Source organism: Procambarus clarkii, chromosome 42 (genome assembly GCF_040958095.1).
Source record: "Procambarus clarkii isolate CNS0578487 chromosome 42, FALCON_Pclarkii_2.0, whole genome shotgun sequence".
Taxonomy (NCBI): Eukaryota; Metazoa; Arthropoda; class Malacostraca; order Decapoda; family Cambaridae; genus Procambarus; species Procambarus clarkii.
Genome location: NC_091191.1, coordinates 27509966 through 27525150, shown reverse-complemented (window position 1 = coordinate 27525150; position 15185 = coordinate 27509966). Strand labels below are relative to the sequence as shown.

The 15185-nt window shown below is 44.9% G+C and overlaps 2 long non-coding RNA genes across 2 annotated transcripts; both read left to right on the top strand.

The window, feature by feature from the left end:
- Positions 1 to 4900: 4900 nt before the first annotated feature.
- LOC138373617 (uncharacterized) lies at positions 4901 to 6472 on the top strand. The gene is made up of 2 exons (XR_011231276.1): positions 4901 to 5359; positions 5751 to 6472. It is a non-coding gene; the product is annotated as an uncharacterized lncRNA (long non-coding RNA).
- A 5504-nt stretch (positions 6473 to 11976) lies between these two features.
- On the top strand, positions 11977 to 13639 carry LOC138373616 (uncharacterized). The gene is made up of 2 exons (XR_011231275.1): positions 11977 to 12526; positions 12918 to 13639. It is a non-coding gene; the product is annotated as an uncharacterized lncRNA (long non-coding RNA).
- Positions 13640 to 15185: the final 1546 nt, after the last annotated feature.

Sequence of the window (15185 nt, the reverse complement as noted above, 5' to 3'; positions counted from 1 at the left end):
CATCTGAGGTTTGAGAGCGGAAGCCTGAGGCCCTCAACTACCAACTGGTCCCCACTCAAACATGACTCCATGATGCTCATCTACTTCCAATGAAATAACCAAGGAATTGCTTCACGATCAAGTATGCTTGATCGTGAGGCAATGAGTATGATGGGATTAGTATGCTGTTTCTACTAACATGAACCCTTTGAGAGAAGGATTACATCTCTGATAATAAACTCTTGAGGGAAGGATTACTTCTCTGATGATTCCACTAGCAGCACTCTGAGTGGTATCTAGTAAACACACAAGATTGTCTTATTAATTTCCAGCTCTTTGTTTAGAATTAAAAAGGTTTCAGATAGGTAAGCGTACTCGAAGAGACGCTTATTCCTAGGGCGGCTCAGCGTCCCATGTACGTTATTCGCTCATGTCTTGAGCGTCCCGTATAAGTTATGCGCTTTCTCTTGAGCGTGCCAACCTCCGTGTGCGTGTAACTCACTGGCGTGACCGGTCGTTGGCTGCTAATGAGGCATAATATATATATAAAAAAACTGGATCAAAAAGCTAAATTACTTTTAATGCTCGGATGTATTTATATGTGAAAACTATATACACGCTTGTCCTGTGGAATACTTATACTTGGGGGCTTTGTGAGGAACAGTAATTACACAGAGAGAGAGACACACAGAGAGACACAGAGACACAGAGAGACACAGAGAGACACAGAGAGACACAGAGAAACACAGAGAGACACAGAGAGACACAGAGACACAGAGAGACACAGAGAGCCAGATAAAGAATACACTGACATGCGTCGCGGTGTTCCCATTTATTATCATTAATTTCTTAGTTTGTCTAAGGTTAGGTTTTTGTGGTAGGACGCTGGGTGGACGCCAGCACCAGGCTGAGCTCCTGGGCCCCGCCTCGTCCCGCTCGACCACTTAAGACGCACATCCCATCGAGGATGGATGTATATAATTGCCTTAAGTTGTTTGATCCCTGTCAGCTAAGAAGTCATACAAGAAAATACACTTTTACCGACAATTGTTTCAAAATCAAAGAACTCTACTCAAAGACTTACCAAGTATTCTTCTAATGAGTCCTGAGTGTTTCTTAATTTATTAAAATTTTATATTTATTCTTGTCTAATGAGACGCTTTTTAGGCTCATTTTTTTAAATTTAGTCTTCTATTCTCTTTGATTGAGGAGGAAGCTTTGTATGTGCTATGAAGTGCAAAATGTGTGTTTGGCTTTCGTGATGCTGTTATGTAATGCTGTTTTCTGAAGACAATAACGTGGATTATCAACTGAACGTACAAGTGTCACTGAAAAGCATTCAGGGTAAGGCGCTTGAAAGACTAATCAGAAGGAAAATAAGAAAGAACATTTAGACAGTTTGGACTTGGACTTTGGACTGAACATTGGACGTTTGGACAAATCGTTTGGATTTAGACTGTTGTCATTCCACAACACATTATTACAGATATTAAAGCAGTTGCGAGACGTAGATTCATATTGATGAGTGAACACACAGTAGATTTTGACACTCAGATTAGACAGTCAATAGATAGTCCTCAAATGAGGACTATCTATAGGACCTAAATGAGTCCTCCATCCCTATGGGTAGGGAGGACTCATTTAGCACCCCCTTCTGTCAGAAGACCTTTGGTGAGTTATGAGTGTAAAGTGCAGTAGTTGAGCAGTGCAGTAACGCCAGAGATGCAGTTCGTTGTGTAGTATCTCAGATTTCTATCAGTGACTCAACTTATGTGTATATATTTTGAGAGACAAATAGTCAGTAACTAAAGTTGTATATAGATAGGGAAGTAGTCTTGATGACAGCCAGTAACATCGCTGAAACAAACGATTGTCTGAAACACAATCGACTTGAGAATGGTCTAGGACGGACCGAAACGTCGTGGTCCCTTCACCTTCTAGTGTGTGGTCTGGTCAACTTACTTTAGCCACGTTATTGTGACTCATCGCCTGCACGCTGAAACACTGAGTTAAGAGTATACAGTAAATCATAGGAAAATAAATGTCTGCTCTTTATGTGTTATATACATTGCCCTTATTACAATGTATTTCAATGGATGAAAATGATCGACTCACAGAAAAGATTGATTCAGATGCTATCGGTATTGTAGATTATAACGAGTTACAATCATTTACGGACAACCTATTAATTATATACAATAATTGGTGGGGGGACAGCTTTTCCCCGGTTCCTTTCCCTCATATCCTCAGGTGTATCCCCAGTGCCTTCACCCTTAAAATGGGTAAATCATCTCTCCTTTATCCTATCCTCAGAATCATCATGACCCACCTCCCTTCCTCCCACGTATCCCTAGTGTTAACGATATACCTTCACTCCTATTTCTTGAGGAACCAGACTCTGTGACTATTATTACCCGACTGGATGAGCCTGTCATCAAGAGTAGGGAATTCGTGCGTCTCTCCCCTATTTTAATGAACGGGCAAATGAAAAGCTAAATAGTTAACCGAAATGTGTAAAGTATAAGAAATCTGGGACTGTACCATCATTTCCCCCGCCATACATGTCTTCCTACTTGTTACATGAGAGTGAGGAGGGGGTGATTGAAGTGAGAATAGGAAGAAGTCAAGAGCGGAATGCTACAGGACACTATATCACAATATATATTGTCTTTATTTCAATGATCATACATAGAACATAGACTCGTTCATATCCATGTTTGTAAATAACTAATGCAAATTTATTCAGGATAGATAAGAGAGAGGAAAGATTTTGTGAGCAAGTAAGAGAGTATCATAAACGGCGTCTGAAATTTAACCCTGAAAAGTGCAATGTTGTGAAAATAGAAGGATAACAAGAATATCTCATGAATAACATAACTTGATGGGGAAACACCTTCTAGACTCAGAGAAAGAGACTCCTTGAGTGTCTACATAACTTCGAATATGACACCAGAAGCGCACAACAACAGGACAATGTCTGCAGCAGTAGAAAGATGTGCAAATGTTCGCTTAACCTTCGGAAACCTGCACAAGGAAGCCTTCAGAATATTGTATACAGCATATATGAGACCTACAATCGAGAATATAGGTATCGAATATAGGTATGATTGTAGGAATGACCTTGGATGACATGAGAGCATCGTACAAGATTATAGTGGAGGAAGCAGCAATGTTCCAAATGGAGTAATAATGGAAATGAGAAGAACTCATTGGAAATTGAAAATGCAGACGAGTCACTGACATTGAGTTAAAGATGATGTTAAAAAACATCATCAAAGCCTCAAGCAAAACATTCATTAACAAATCTAGTTCCTGGAAAGTCTGGTCTTCGGAGCTAAAGCTCGACTCTTGCAAATACATCTAGGTGAAAACACAATTCCTCAATAATGATACTCTTTTGAAATACACGAACCTAAACGAAGCCAGTTGTTACTCTGCTGCGGATATGATAATTTAGGCCCAAAATATGCAAGTATTGCTTGAATTCATTGCATAAAAATGAGAACAACATTACAGATGTCAGCACACAGAAGGGAATTGTTTTTAACTTTTTAGCGTTGTTTAAATTTTCATGGCTCGTGAGGTCGCCAATTGATGCCTACCTATCAAAGACTAAATTATTTGATCTAATAATTGAAAATTGCCCGAAACGCTGTGCGTACTAGTGGCTTCAGGTATTGTATGTACTAGCTCTATCTTTTAATCCATCATTATATTTGTAACTCATCTTCAAATATGTACCTTTATCTGAATAAAAAATCAAATTTAACCTAATCTAAATAAATAATATATTAGATCAAAATACTCTACAAAAATGCATTATAAAGCTCTTAAAATACATTAAAAACAATCCAAAACATCCAAAATTCACTAAAATGGATAAAATTATGTATAGATGGGTAGATAGAAATATAGATGAATGATAAATAGAGCGATAGAGAAGGTTAGGTTGATAGACATTAAGATAGATGGAGGGATAGATTGATAGATATATGGATAGATGGATGGATAAATGCATGTCTCTATCTAGCACTCTCTAGTTATCTCTATAGCTATATATCTCACTAGCTACATTTCTATATAGCTATATCTAGGAGGACGAGGAGATTGACATAGCTCTCTCTTCCCCCTCGTCTTCTCCCCCTTCGCCCTGCTCCCCTCTCAAGAACCACTGAAACAAATGACTTTCATGTCCCAATACCTCAATGTCCCCCAAAAAACATGTCTCAGATGTCTTGCTTTTCCTTCTTTTCTCTTCCTTTTTACATTATTTTCCCTTCCAGTAACAACTCTACGTTAATCACACGCCACATTTTACAACTGACATTGATATACTCTTTGAAACTGGCCTAAGGGTTTGTATAACTAGTAATATGACTTAAATTAGTAATATTTCTTAATTTCTATTTGTTTACTTAGGCCTATATCGATCAACCTATATCCGTGCCGTATCCAAGATGACTTCCTCTTAAAATTTGGGTGCGGCTGGCCAGAAGGAAGGCCTGGTCAGAGACCGGGCCGCGGGGCTGTTGATCCCCGGAAGCTAAACAAGGAAGGTATCTGTCTGGCCTCCCACTTTGGACAGATGAACAAACAGACGTTCTGTCGTATAGGTACACTAAAAGTACATAGAGATAAGAAAATTTATAATATAGAATTAGAGAGGACAGAATGGAGAAAATTTGAAAATATTCAAGGGTAAATATCTAGACAATAACATATATGGAGGAACAGGAAGATGCTGAGATTGACACACAGACCACAAACTCACACAATGCTACACAAATAAACAGAAAGACACAGACCAACACTAGACAAAGAAGAAGACTGACACAGAAAAAAGCTGTACAGAGAAGCAGACAGACACAAACTGCCACACAGACTGTTATGATCTCAGCCTGCAGGAGAAACGAGTCTCCCTTCTTGAGAGTTATTCAGCAAGCCTGACCTAACTAGAAGGTCTAGCAAGTATTGAGGTGATAACGCATATGTAAAATAGTTGGTTGGATATGTGTAACAGTTTGAGATTATGGGCAATGCAGAAGAAAATAGATAAATGACGGGCTAGGAGATGTGGACATTTTGCTGGAGGCGTGAGGCTCGCTTCTGGAGGACCTTGACCTCACTTGAGTGCCAGACATCGCAGGGGGAAGCCGCGCTCCGTTGAGCTCCCGTCAGAAGGGAACCCCTAGTGATATATCTCTAAGAGAAGAGAAGTGTGCAGACGTACCAGCTGTGGAATAGAGCTGGGGACGTGTGGTCTCAAGTCGTGGACGATAATTAGTGAATATTAAGCCGCCCGGAGGCATTATTGTGGGCCGTGGAGCGCCCTGACCAAACCTCGTCAGAGGAAGAAGCGCCCTCGACCAGACGTTCTGTGGTAAGCACGATATACGCCAGTTCATAGTGATTGCATTGTAGTTGGTCGTGTGCCCAGCGACAGTAGCAATGTTTATTTATAGGTTAGACATGTTTTAATAAGGCAGAAGGCCTGAAATAGGAGAGTGAAGAGGGAGGAGCACGGAGCGACGTCCGTCCTCTCTGAGCTCTGGCGGACGACTGAGGGAGCCTGGCTCCGGATGGAGGAAGACCCTCCCAGCGAGTGAGGACGCCGCCGCCAGGCGAGGTGGAGTATGGACCCGCCCAAAACGGGGGAGTCCACTCTCACTGTATGTAGAGAACAGATAGAGGTTTGAGGCAAGCATATTGTGTGGTTATTTTTGTTTATGTGTTAATGGGGAACATTTTATTGGAACGTCGATGGGTTGCAGGTTTGTCTTTGGGGAAGAAGTTGCTGAGAACTTCGAAGCCAGCAGATGATGTAGCTGATGAGACTCCAAGGTAGTGGAGCAGAGGACCTCGAGCTGTGAGGAGAAGCAGCAGTGAAGAGGAGTGTCACGTGCTTCTGTAGAGGTGGTGTAGCAGCCAAGAGAGCTGTGGAAGAACCTAACAGAAGGGTGAAGCACCGTAGTTACACAAGGAAACTTCATGATAGCAGCCGGGAGGAGCTGCAGAGGATCCTGGTAGTGAAGCCCGGAAGAACCTAAGGATATTAGGGTTGTGAACTTCCAGAGGTGGAAGGGGAAGTTCTGGTGGATTACTAGTAGGGAGTTGATAGTGTTTGGTTGTCATTAGCGTGCAAGACGCAGTGAGAGGTGAGTGACTGTTGGCATTCTTATGTCAAGGAATTTTTTATACTGAAGTATCAATGAACATTTATACTGGTATATGTTATTGCATTCAAATGCTGATTTTCTATATATACATTATCTTGCTGATAGTGCAACAGTGTATGTAGGCTTGACCAACTTGAGGAGGTTAATGGTATCAGGTGGCGAACCAGGAGATAGGATACCCCTTGATAAGCTGATAATAGAGTTCTGATGGTGTTGGAGTGCAACCTGATTGTGATATTATAGAGTATAGGATTCATTATTATTATATGTGTGTATGTATCGTATATGTGCCTTGTCAAGTAAATGTGTCACAATTTGCTGGTGTTTGCCCTTGTCCTAGTGAGGCTTCCCAGGAGGTAGTAAAGAAGGAGAGAGAAAGAGCCAAGAACCACTGCTGTGGACAGGGTAGAAGGTAATATTAATAAGTCAAAGGGGGATCGAGGAGATCATATCACCTAAGGAGAGAGTGGGGAGTCACAGCGGCTCGAGTGGGTGTGTGCACGTGACAACGAGGCTAAGTGTTGGAGCCGCATCCCCTAAGCGTGTGACGTTGAGCCCCTCTCCAAGAGCCAGAAGCGCCAAGGGTGATCTCCTAGTATAAGCACTCTGCCGAGTTGTGGGTTGGGTTGTCCATAGAGAAGGATCGACGACGACAACACCAACCAACCCACGAGTCTATAAAAAATTGGGGGCCTGTCCGGGAGAGTGAACTGACACACCCACACCCTGTCCAAGAGTGGATTTGTACACCCTTGCTGAAATAAACTGTGTGACGGCAGGTGTATATTCTCTCTTGGGAAGACTCACAGGACAAAGATGGATAAGGTGCAAGCATTTGTGGAGTCAGGCAAGCCTGAGGACTTGGAAGGTTGCACGAGGGATCAATTGAAACAAATAGCAGAAAAATGTGGCATCAGGTTGAAAGCATCTAAAGTAGCTGGGATGAAGGATGAGATCCTGAGGCAGTCAAGAGCCAAAAGTGAAGCGGCAGAACAAGGAGCCCAGAAAGGAGCTGAAAGTGGAAAGGAGGATGATGGGCAGGATGACGTGAGATCCCAGGGATCAAGTAGGAGCAGCAGGAGTAGCCGCAGTAGCAGGAGTAGCCGAAATAGGAGCTTGGAGAGATTCCAGTTAGAGCTCCAGATGCAGCAACAACGAGAGGACAAGGAGAGACAGTTCCAGCTGGAAAAGATGAAATTGGAACTCCAGATGAAAAATGAAGCCGAGAAAACCAAACTGGAAGTAGAAAAAGAGAAAACCAGAATAAGAGAACTGGAGTTGGAACAAGAGAAAGAAAAAGAGAAAGCAAGACTAGAGGTCGAAAAAGAAAAAGCCCAGGTCGAAAAAGAAAAAGAGAGAACAAAACAAATGCAGATAGAAGCGAATAGAACCTTGGCTGAACAAAGGATTGAACATGGGTTGCCAGAGAGCACCACCCAGGTATCACACCCACCAGATGTTAGGGTTAGGGAGAAGGACATTCCCTTGTTTGTTCCCGAAGAGGCAGAGAGCTTCTTCGAGCATTTTGAGAAAGTAGCCAGCATCAAGGAGTGGCCACAGGAGGAATGGGCCCAGCTGGTCCAGTTAAGATTGACCGGTGCAGCCAGGGAGGCGTACACCCAATTGTCACTGGAAGAGTGCCAGGATTACGCCACAGTAAAGAGCAGCATATTGCGCTCGTTTCAGTTAACCTCAGAGGCTTATAGGAAGCGCTTCAGAGAAATGATCAAAGTTGGAGCATGTACGTTTGCTGAGACAGCAAGAGATCTGGAAAGACGATTCCAGAAGTGGATTGAGGCTGCTGGAGTTGGATCTTATGCTGACCTGAAGCAACTGATGGTCATGGAGAAGTTCTTGGAGATGATGCATCCCGAAACAAAGTTCAAGATCCAAGAAGCAGGGATAAAGGAGGTGAAAGATGCCGCAGATAGGGCGGATATGATTACTGAAGCGTACAAGAGCTTAAGGGAGAACAGAGTGAGAAGCGAGGCGAGACGCAGCAATAGCAGACCCAGTGGAGTCTGGGGAGGAAGAAGTTTTGGGGGGCAGACAAGCAGACCAGCTAGTTTTAAGCCCCAGGAAGGAAAGTTGCTGAGTCCGCCTGCTGGAGGTAAGCAGGAAAATAAAAGTGTGCAGAGGAGACAAGAGTCCAATGAAGCTCCACAGAGTATGAGTAGTACATCTGGCCCGAGGAACTCCAATACGAGTGGGCAGAGTCAGAGCTACTCGGGGGCGTATAGGAGAGATTTCTCCCAAATGAGATGCTACAAGTGCAACAGATCAGGTCACATGATGCGAGATTGTCGGCAGGGCAAGAGAGTCGTGACCCTGACGACATGTGATCCCCGGAAGAAGTACATTGATGTACAACAAGACAAACCACAGAAGGTAGATTTGATGAACGAGCGGTATAGGCCGTTCATTAGTAAAGGTTGGGTCGGCATAGAAGGTCAACCCGAGGTGGAGGTTAGTATCCTCAGGGATACTGGAGCCAATCAGAGCTTGATTCTGAGAGGCCTAATAAAAAATGATCGACTGTTAGCTGGCAGTAGGAGGATAAAGGTTCATGGGTTGTTGTCTAAGAGTGACATGCCCGTATGTGCTGTCCAGTTGAAGTCAGATTATTTGTCGGCGGAGGTGATGTTGGGAGTGTGCCCCAACATACCTGTTCCAGGAGTCCAAGTGATCCTGGGGAACGACTTGTGTGGGTCCAAGGTGCTGCCAGAGCTGATAGTAAAAGCTGTGCCGGAGGTGAACCAGAAGGACCGCGGTACAAGTGGAACGCCGGACAAGACAGATCTAGCCAGCATCCTTGAAGATGAGGCAGAGGACAGTCAAGTCATCGTATACCCGGCCTGTGTAGTGACAGAGTCGGACGTAGCCGCCGAGGAAGACATTGGAGATGATATGGCAGTGTCGACTCCACCAAGGGAGGGGGTCAACATGGACATGTCTGGGCTGTTCGACGAAGATCGAGCTCAGAAGAATGAGGATTCGAGGAGACAGGAAGTGAAAATGACCCTACCTGAAAAGTTCAGCGTGAACCGAGCGGACCTGATTAGGGCTCAGAAAGAGGAGTTTATAGATCTAATCAGGGAGGCAAAAGGGGGAAATTCATGTCCGGAGTCCCCCGTGTATTACTACTTGGACGATGATGTACTAATGAGGAAATGGCGACCGGACAAAGCCGGCGCAGATAAGGTATGGTTGGAGAAGCACCAAGTGTTAGTGCCGAAGGAGTTTAGGGCGGCTGTGTTAGAACTAGCCCACTCCGTAGATATGGCAGGGCACTTGGGGGTGAAGAAGACCTTAAATAAGGTGCAGGAGCACTTCTACTGGCCGAACGTATGGAAGGAGGTAAAGAAATATTGTAGGACATGTTTGGCGTGCCAACGTGCAGGTAAGCCGGCTCCGGCTATACCAAAGGCACCCTTAAAGCCCATACCGGCATTTGGCGAGCCTTTTGAGAGAGTCTTGATAGACTGTGTAGGTCCGTTGCCGAGGACCAGAAAAGGCCACGAGTACTTACTGACCATAATGTGCACGGCCACCCGTTTCCCTGAAGCAATCCCTCTGAGAAGAGTGACGTCGAGAGCCGTTCTGGATAGACTACAGAACTACATTGCGTGGGTAGGAATGCCCAAGGTTATCCAGACGGACCAGGGGAGTGTCTTCCAGTCGAAGTTGTTTAGGGAAACTGTGAAAGGATGGAGAGTAGAGCAAGTGCGCTCGTCACCGTATCACCCTCAGTCGCAGGGAGCATTGGAGCGTTTCCATGGAACGCTAAAGAGCTTGTTGAGGATATACTGCGCTGAGGAAGGGAGTAGTTGGGACGAGGCATTACCATCCGTGTTGTTCGCCATCAGGGATGCGGTAGTAGAATCACTCGGATTCACCCCATTTCAACTGGTGTACGGACACTCCGTGAGGAGCCCAGTGGGCGCGCTGAAGGAGCAGCTCACCGTGGATAGGCCTAAGGTGGATGTGGGGAAATATGTGAAGACTTTTAGAGAGCGACTCTCTAGGGCCAGAGATTTGGCCAAGGAAAATTTGAGGACATCCCAGGCAGAGATGGTAAGGTACCACGACAGGAAGGCGAAGGGCAGGAAATTTCAAGAAGGAGATCAGGTGTTAGTCTTGCTACCGGTAAAAGGAAGTATATACGAGTCGAGATTTTGTGGACCATATACCATCCAGAAGGCATTAGGGGATGTGAATTATGTAATCCACATGCCAGATCGTCCGAGGAAGTCACAGGTTTGCCACGTGAACATGATAAAGAGGTACTACGACGGAGATAAGCCTCTAGGCGATGAAGAACCGATGGAAACCCCATTGCAGGCGACGGTGCTGTGTGGAGGAGACGGCAAAGGAATAGAAGAGGAGAACTGTAAGTTAGAGAGGGCCGATGGCGCGAAGATATCAAATACAGAAAGCCTGGCCAAGATAGGTGAGCGTCTGGGTCATTTGGAGGATGACCAACGCCAGGAGCTAGTGGAGATCCTACGGAGGAATAAGTCGTTATTCACGGACGTGCCTAGAAGACACCGCGGAACGGTGCACGAAGTGAATGTGGGGAGTGCTGAGCCCATCAAGCAGCACCCTTACAGAGTAAACCCGGAGAAAGCAGCGGCAATGAGAGCAGAAGTAAAGTATCTGCTAGATAACGACTTGGCAGAGGTTAGCGACAGTGACTGGAGTTCGCCGTGCCTCCTCGTGAAGAAGAGTGACGGCACGTACCGGTTCTGTACCGATTATAGGAAAGTGAATGCACTCACGGTCGCTGACTCGTTTCCGATACCGCGCATTGACGATTGCATAGATCGGATTGGGAGTGCACGGTATGTCTCGAAGATAGACCTGTTGAAGGGATACTACCAGATTCCCCTGTCTGAGGAGGCCAAGAGGATCTCAGCGTTCGTGACTCCCGACGGCTTGTACCAATATAAAGTGGTGCCGTTCGGAATGAAGAATAGTGGTAGTTGTTTTCAACGAGTAATGAATCAGGTATTACAAGGCGCGACCGGATGTGCAGTGTACATCGATGATATTGTGGTGTTCGCTGATTCCTGGAAGGATCACGTGGATCGACTTTTAGATTTGTTCGATCGTTTGGAGAAGGCCAACATGACGATCAACTTGGCAAAAAGCGAGTTCGGGAGAGCCCGCCTGGAGTACCTTGGATATATAGTAGGGCAAGGCGAGGTTGCTCCGGTAAGAACAAAGGTGGAGGCCATTGACAACTTCCCGGTGCCCAGGAGTAAGAAAGAATTGTTGAGATACCTCGGTATGATTGGGTATTACCGGAAGTTCTGTGAAAATTTCTCCACCATAGCCGCTCCTATGACGAGTTTGCTATCAAAGAGCAAGAAGTGGGAGTGGAATGGAACAGCACAAGAAGCGTTTGAGAAGACCAAAAGACTGTTGACTGGGGCACCTGTACTAGTGTCGCCAGATTTTGAAGCGCCATTTACGTTATTTGTAGATGCCAGTGATATAGGGGCCGGAGCTGTACTGACGCAGCAGAATGATGGAATTTACCGCCCCGTGTCCTTCTTCTCGAAGAAGTTCGTTAAGCACCAGAGGTCGTACAGTACAGTCGAGAAAGAGACTTTGGCCCTGGTGATGGCATTGAAACATTTTGAAGTGTATGTGAGTGGGGGAGGACACCCAGTAACGGTGTATACAGACCATAATCCCCTAGTTTTCCTGAAGAAAATGAAGCATGCAAACCAGAGATTAACCAGATGGTTTTTATCGCTCCAAGAGTATGACCTGGTGATAACGCACATAAGAGGGCGAGACAATGTAGTGGCTGATGCGTTATCTCGAGCCTAGCCACTAGAATAACTCTCAAAAATAAGGGGAGGGGAGTGTTATGATCTCAGCCTGCAGGAGAAACGAGTCTCCCTTCTTGAGAGTTATTCAGCAAGCCTGACCTAACTAGAAGGTCTAGCAAGTATTGAGGTGATAACGCATATGTAAAATAGTTGGTTGGATATGTGTAACAGTTTGAGATTATGGGCAATGCAGAAGAAAATAGATAAATGACGGGCTAGGAGATGTGGACATTTTGCTGGAGGCGTGAGGCTCGCTTCTGGAGGACCTTGACCTCACTTGAGTGCCAGACATCGCAGGGGGAAGCCGCGCTCCGTTGAGCTCCCGTCAGAAGGGAACCCCTAGTGATATATCTCTAAGAGAAGAGAAGTGTGCAGACGTACCAGCTGTGGAATAGAGCTGGGGACGTGTGGTCTCAAGTCGTGGACGATAATTAGTGAATATTAAGCCGCCCGGAGGCATTATTGTGGGCCGTGGAGCGCCCTGACCAAACCTCGTCAGAGGAAGAAGCGCCCTCGACCAGACGTTCTGTGGTAAGCACGATATACGCCAGTTCATAGTGATTGCATTGTAGTTGGTCGTGTGCCCAGCGACAGTAGCAATGTTTATTTATAGGTTAGACATGTTTTAATAAGGCAGAAGGCCTGAAATAGGAGAGTGAAGAGGGAGGAGCACGGAGCGACGTCCGTCCTCTCTGAGCTCTGGCGGACGACTGAGGGAGCCTGGCTCCGGATGGAGGAAGACCCTCCCAGCGAGTGAGGACGCCGCCGCCAGGCGAGGTGGAGTATGGACCCGCCCAAAACGGGGGAGTCCACTCTCACTGTATGTAGAGAACAGATAGAGGTTTGAGGCAAGCATATTGTGTGGTTATTTTTGTTTATGTGTTAATGGGGAACATTTTATTGGAACGTCGATGGGTTGCAGGTTTGTCTTTGGGGAAGAAGTTGCTGAGAACTTCGAAGCCAGCAGATGATGTAGCTGATGAGACTCCAAGGTAGTGGAGCAGAGGACCTCGAGCTGTGAGGAGAAGCAGCAGTGAAGAGGAGTGTCACGTGCTTCTGTAGAGGTGGTGTAGCAGCCAAGAGAGCTGTGGAAGAACCTAACAGAAGGGTGAAGCACCGTAGTTACACAAGGAAACTTCATGATAGCAGCCGGGAGGAGCTGCAGAGGATCCTGGTAGTGAAGCCCGGAAGAACCTAAGGATATTAGGGTTGTGAACTTCCAGAGGTGGAAGGGGAAGTTCTGGTGGATTACTAGTAGGGAGTTGATAGTGTTTGGTTGTCATTAGCGTGCAAGACGCAGTGAGAGGTGAGTGACTGTTGGCATTCTTATGTCAAGGAATTTTTTATACTGAAGTATCAATGAACATTTATACTGGTATATGTTATTGCATTCAAATGCTGATTTTCTATATATACATTATCTTGCTGATAGTGCAACAGTGTATGTAGGCTTGACCAACTTGAGGAGGTTAATGGTATCAGGTGGCGAACCAGGAGATAGGATACCCCTTGATAAGCTGATAATAGAGTTCTGATGGTGTTGGAGTGCAACCTGATTGTGATATTATAGAGTATAGGATTCATTATTATTATATGTGTGTATGTATCGTATATGTGCCTTGTCAAGTAAATGTGTCACAATTTGCTGGTGTTTGCCCTTGTCCTAGTGAGGCTTCCCAGGAGGTAGTAAAGAAGGAGAGAGAAAGAGCCAAGAACCACTGCTGTGGACAGGGTAGAAGGTAATATTAATAAGTCAAAGGGGGATCGAGGAGATCATATCACCTAAGGAGAGAGTGGGGAGTCACAGCGGCTCGAGTGGGTGTGTGCACGTGACAACGAGGCTAAGTGTTGGAGCCGCATCCCCTAAGCGTGTGACGTTGAGCCCCTCTCCAAGAGCCAGAAGCGCCAAGGGTGATCTCCTAGTATAAGCACTCTGCCGAGTTGTGGGTTGGGTTGTCCATAGAGAAGGATCGACGACGACAACACCAACCAACCCACGAGTCTATAAAAAGACACAGATAAACGTTACATAGGCACAAGTCAACGCAGTAAAGACATAGACACTTTCTGTAGGATGAAGAATACATAAAATTTGACAGATTTGTTGAAGACACTCCCGCTACTCCTGCCACCATCTCCCTCCACACTTACAGGGGAACGAGACAAGGATTTTGTTCCGGCGCTTTGCAAGCAACCTGAAAAATTAATCTCTGGCCGGATATTGTTCCCCCGTTCGCAATATTCCGCTGATGAACTCAGGAACAGTTGACGGATATTGCCTTGTGCTACTCCTGTCTGGCAACCACATGAATATATTGACAAAGACAAAAGGCATTTGAACTATATGCTATTTTCGGACCAACATAACAGGAAATACAACCAAAATTTGGCTGTTAAAACAAATGAGCGAGAAATGAATTTTCTTTTTTGTTTCAGACAATTATTTTAACATTTGTACGTGTTTTAGAAGAACTTTGGAGAAGGACAGGAATCATACCAGCGTCATTGGCTACCCCAGGATGGGGATCGAACCAGCGGTATGTGTAACCCAGACGAGTGCCCAGAACGCTCCTAGTCGTACCCCAAAGATATTTTCAATGATATCAGGTTACTGTGACCTCAAAATTTGTTGATCACTGCTTCTCAGTTCTCGGATATATAAGTTCCTTATCTTCACTTCCTTTACATGAGTTATATAGTTGATATGATTTACTGTTCTCTCCTCAGAGTACATTCACTTCTGAACTATTTCTTCAAGTGCAGGTGTGGACAACTATGAGGATGGACACCCCATATACGTCTTAAATGTTTCCTCATCAACAATTTCACTTATCATGGTCAGCATTTCTTCGGTCCTATAGTTCCCAAGCTAATACAAGCTTGTTAAATAACTTGACTTTCATCCAGGTGTCAGGATGACAAAATTCACTCATAGTGACATGTGGTCTGAGTTTTAGGTCTCATAACACCAGAAAATTAAATTTTTTACGCGATTATTTTTTATTTAATACTGTGAAATACGTCACAGTATTGTATTACTGATCTGGGATTTAGATAAGAAAATTAAGAAGTAATCAAGGTTTCATGCAAACAATATATATAAATAAAAATGTAAATGTCCGTTTGTTCAAAATCGCTAATCTTTGAACGTTCTTCACCGATTACTTTGAAACTTTTACACAACGTTCCA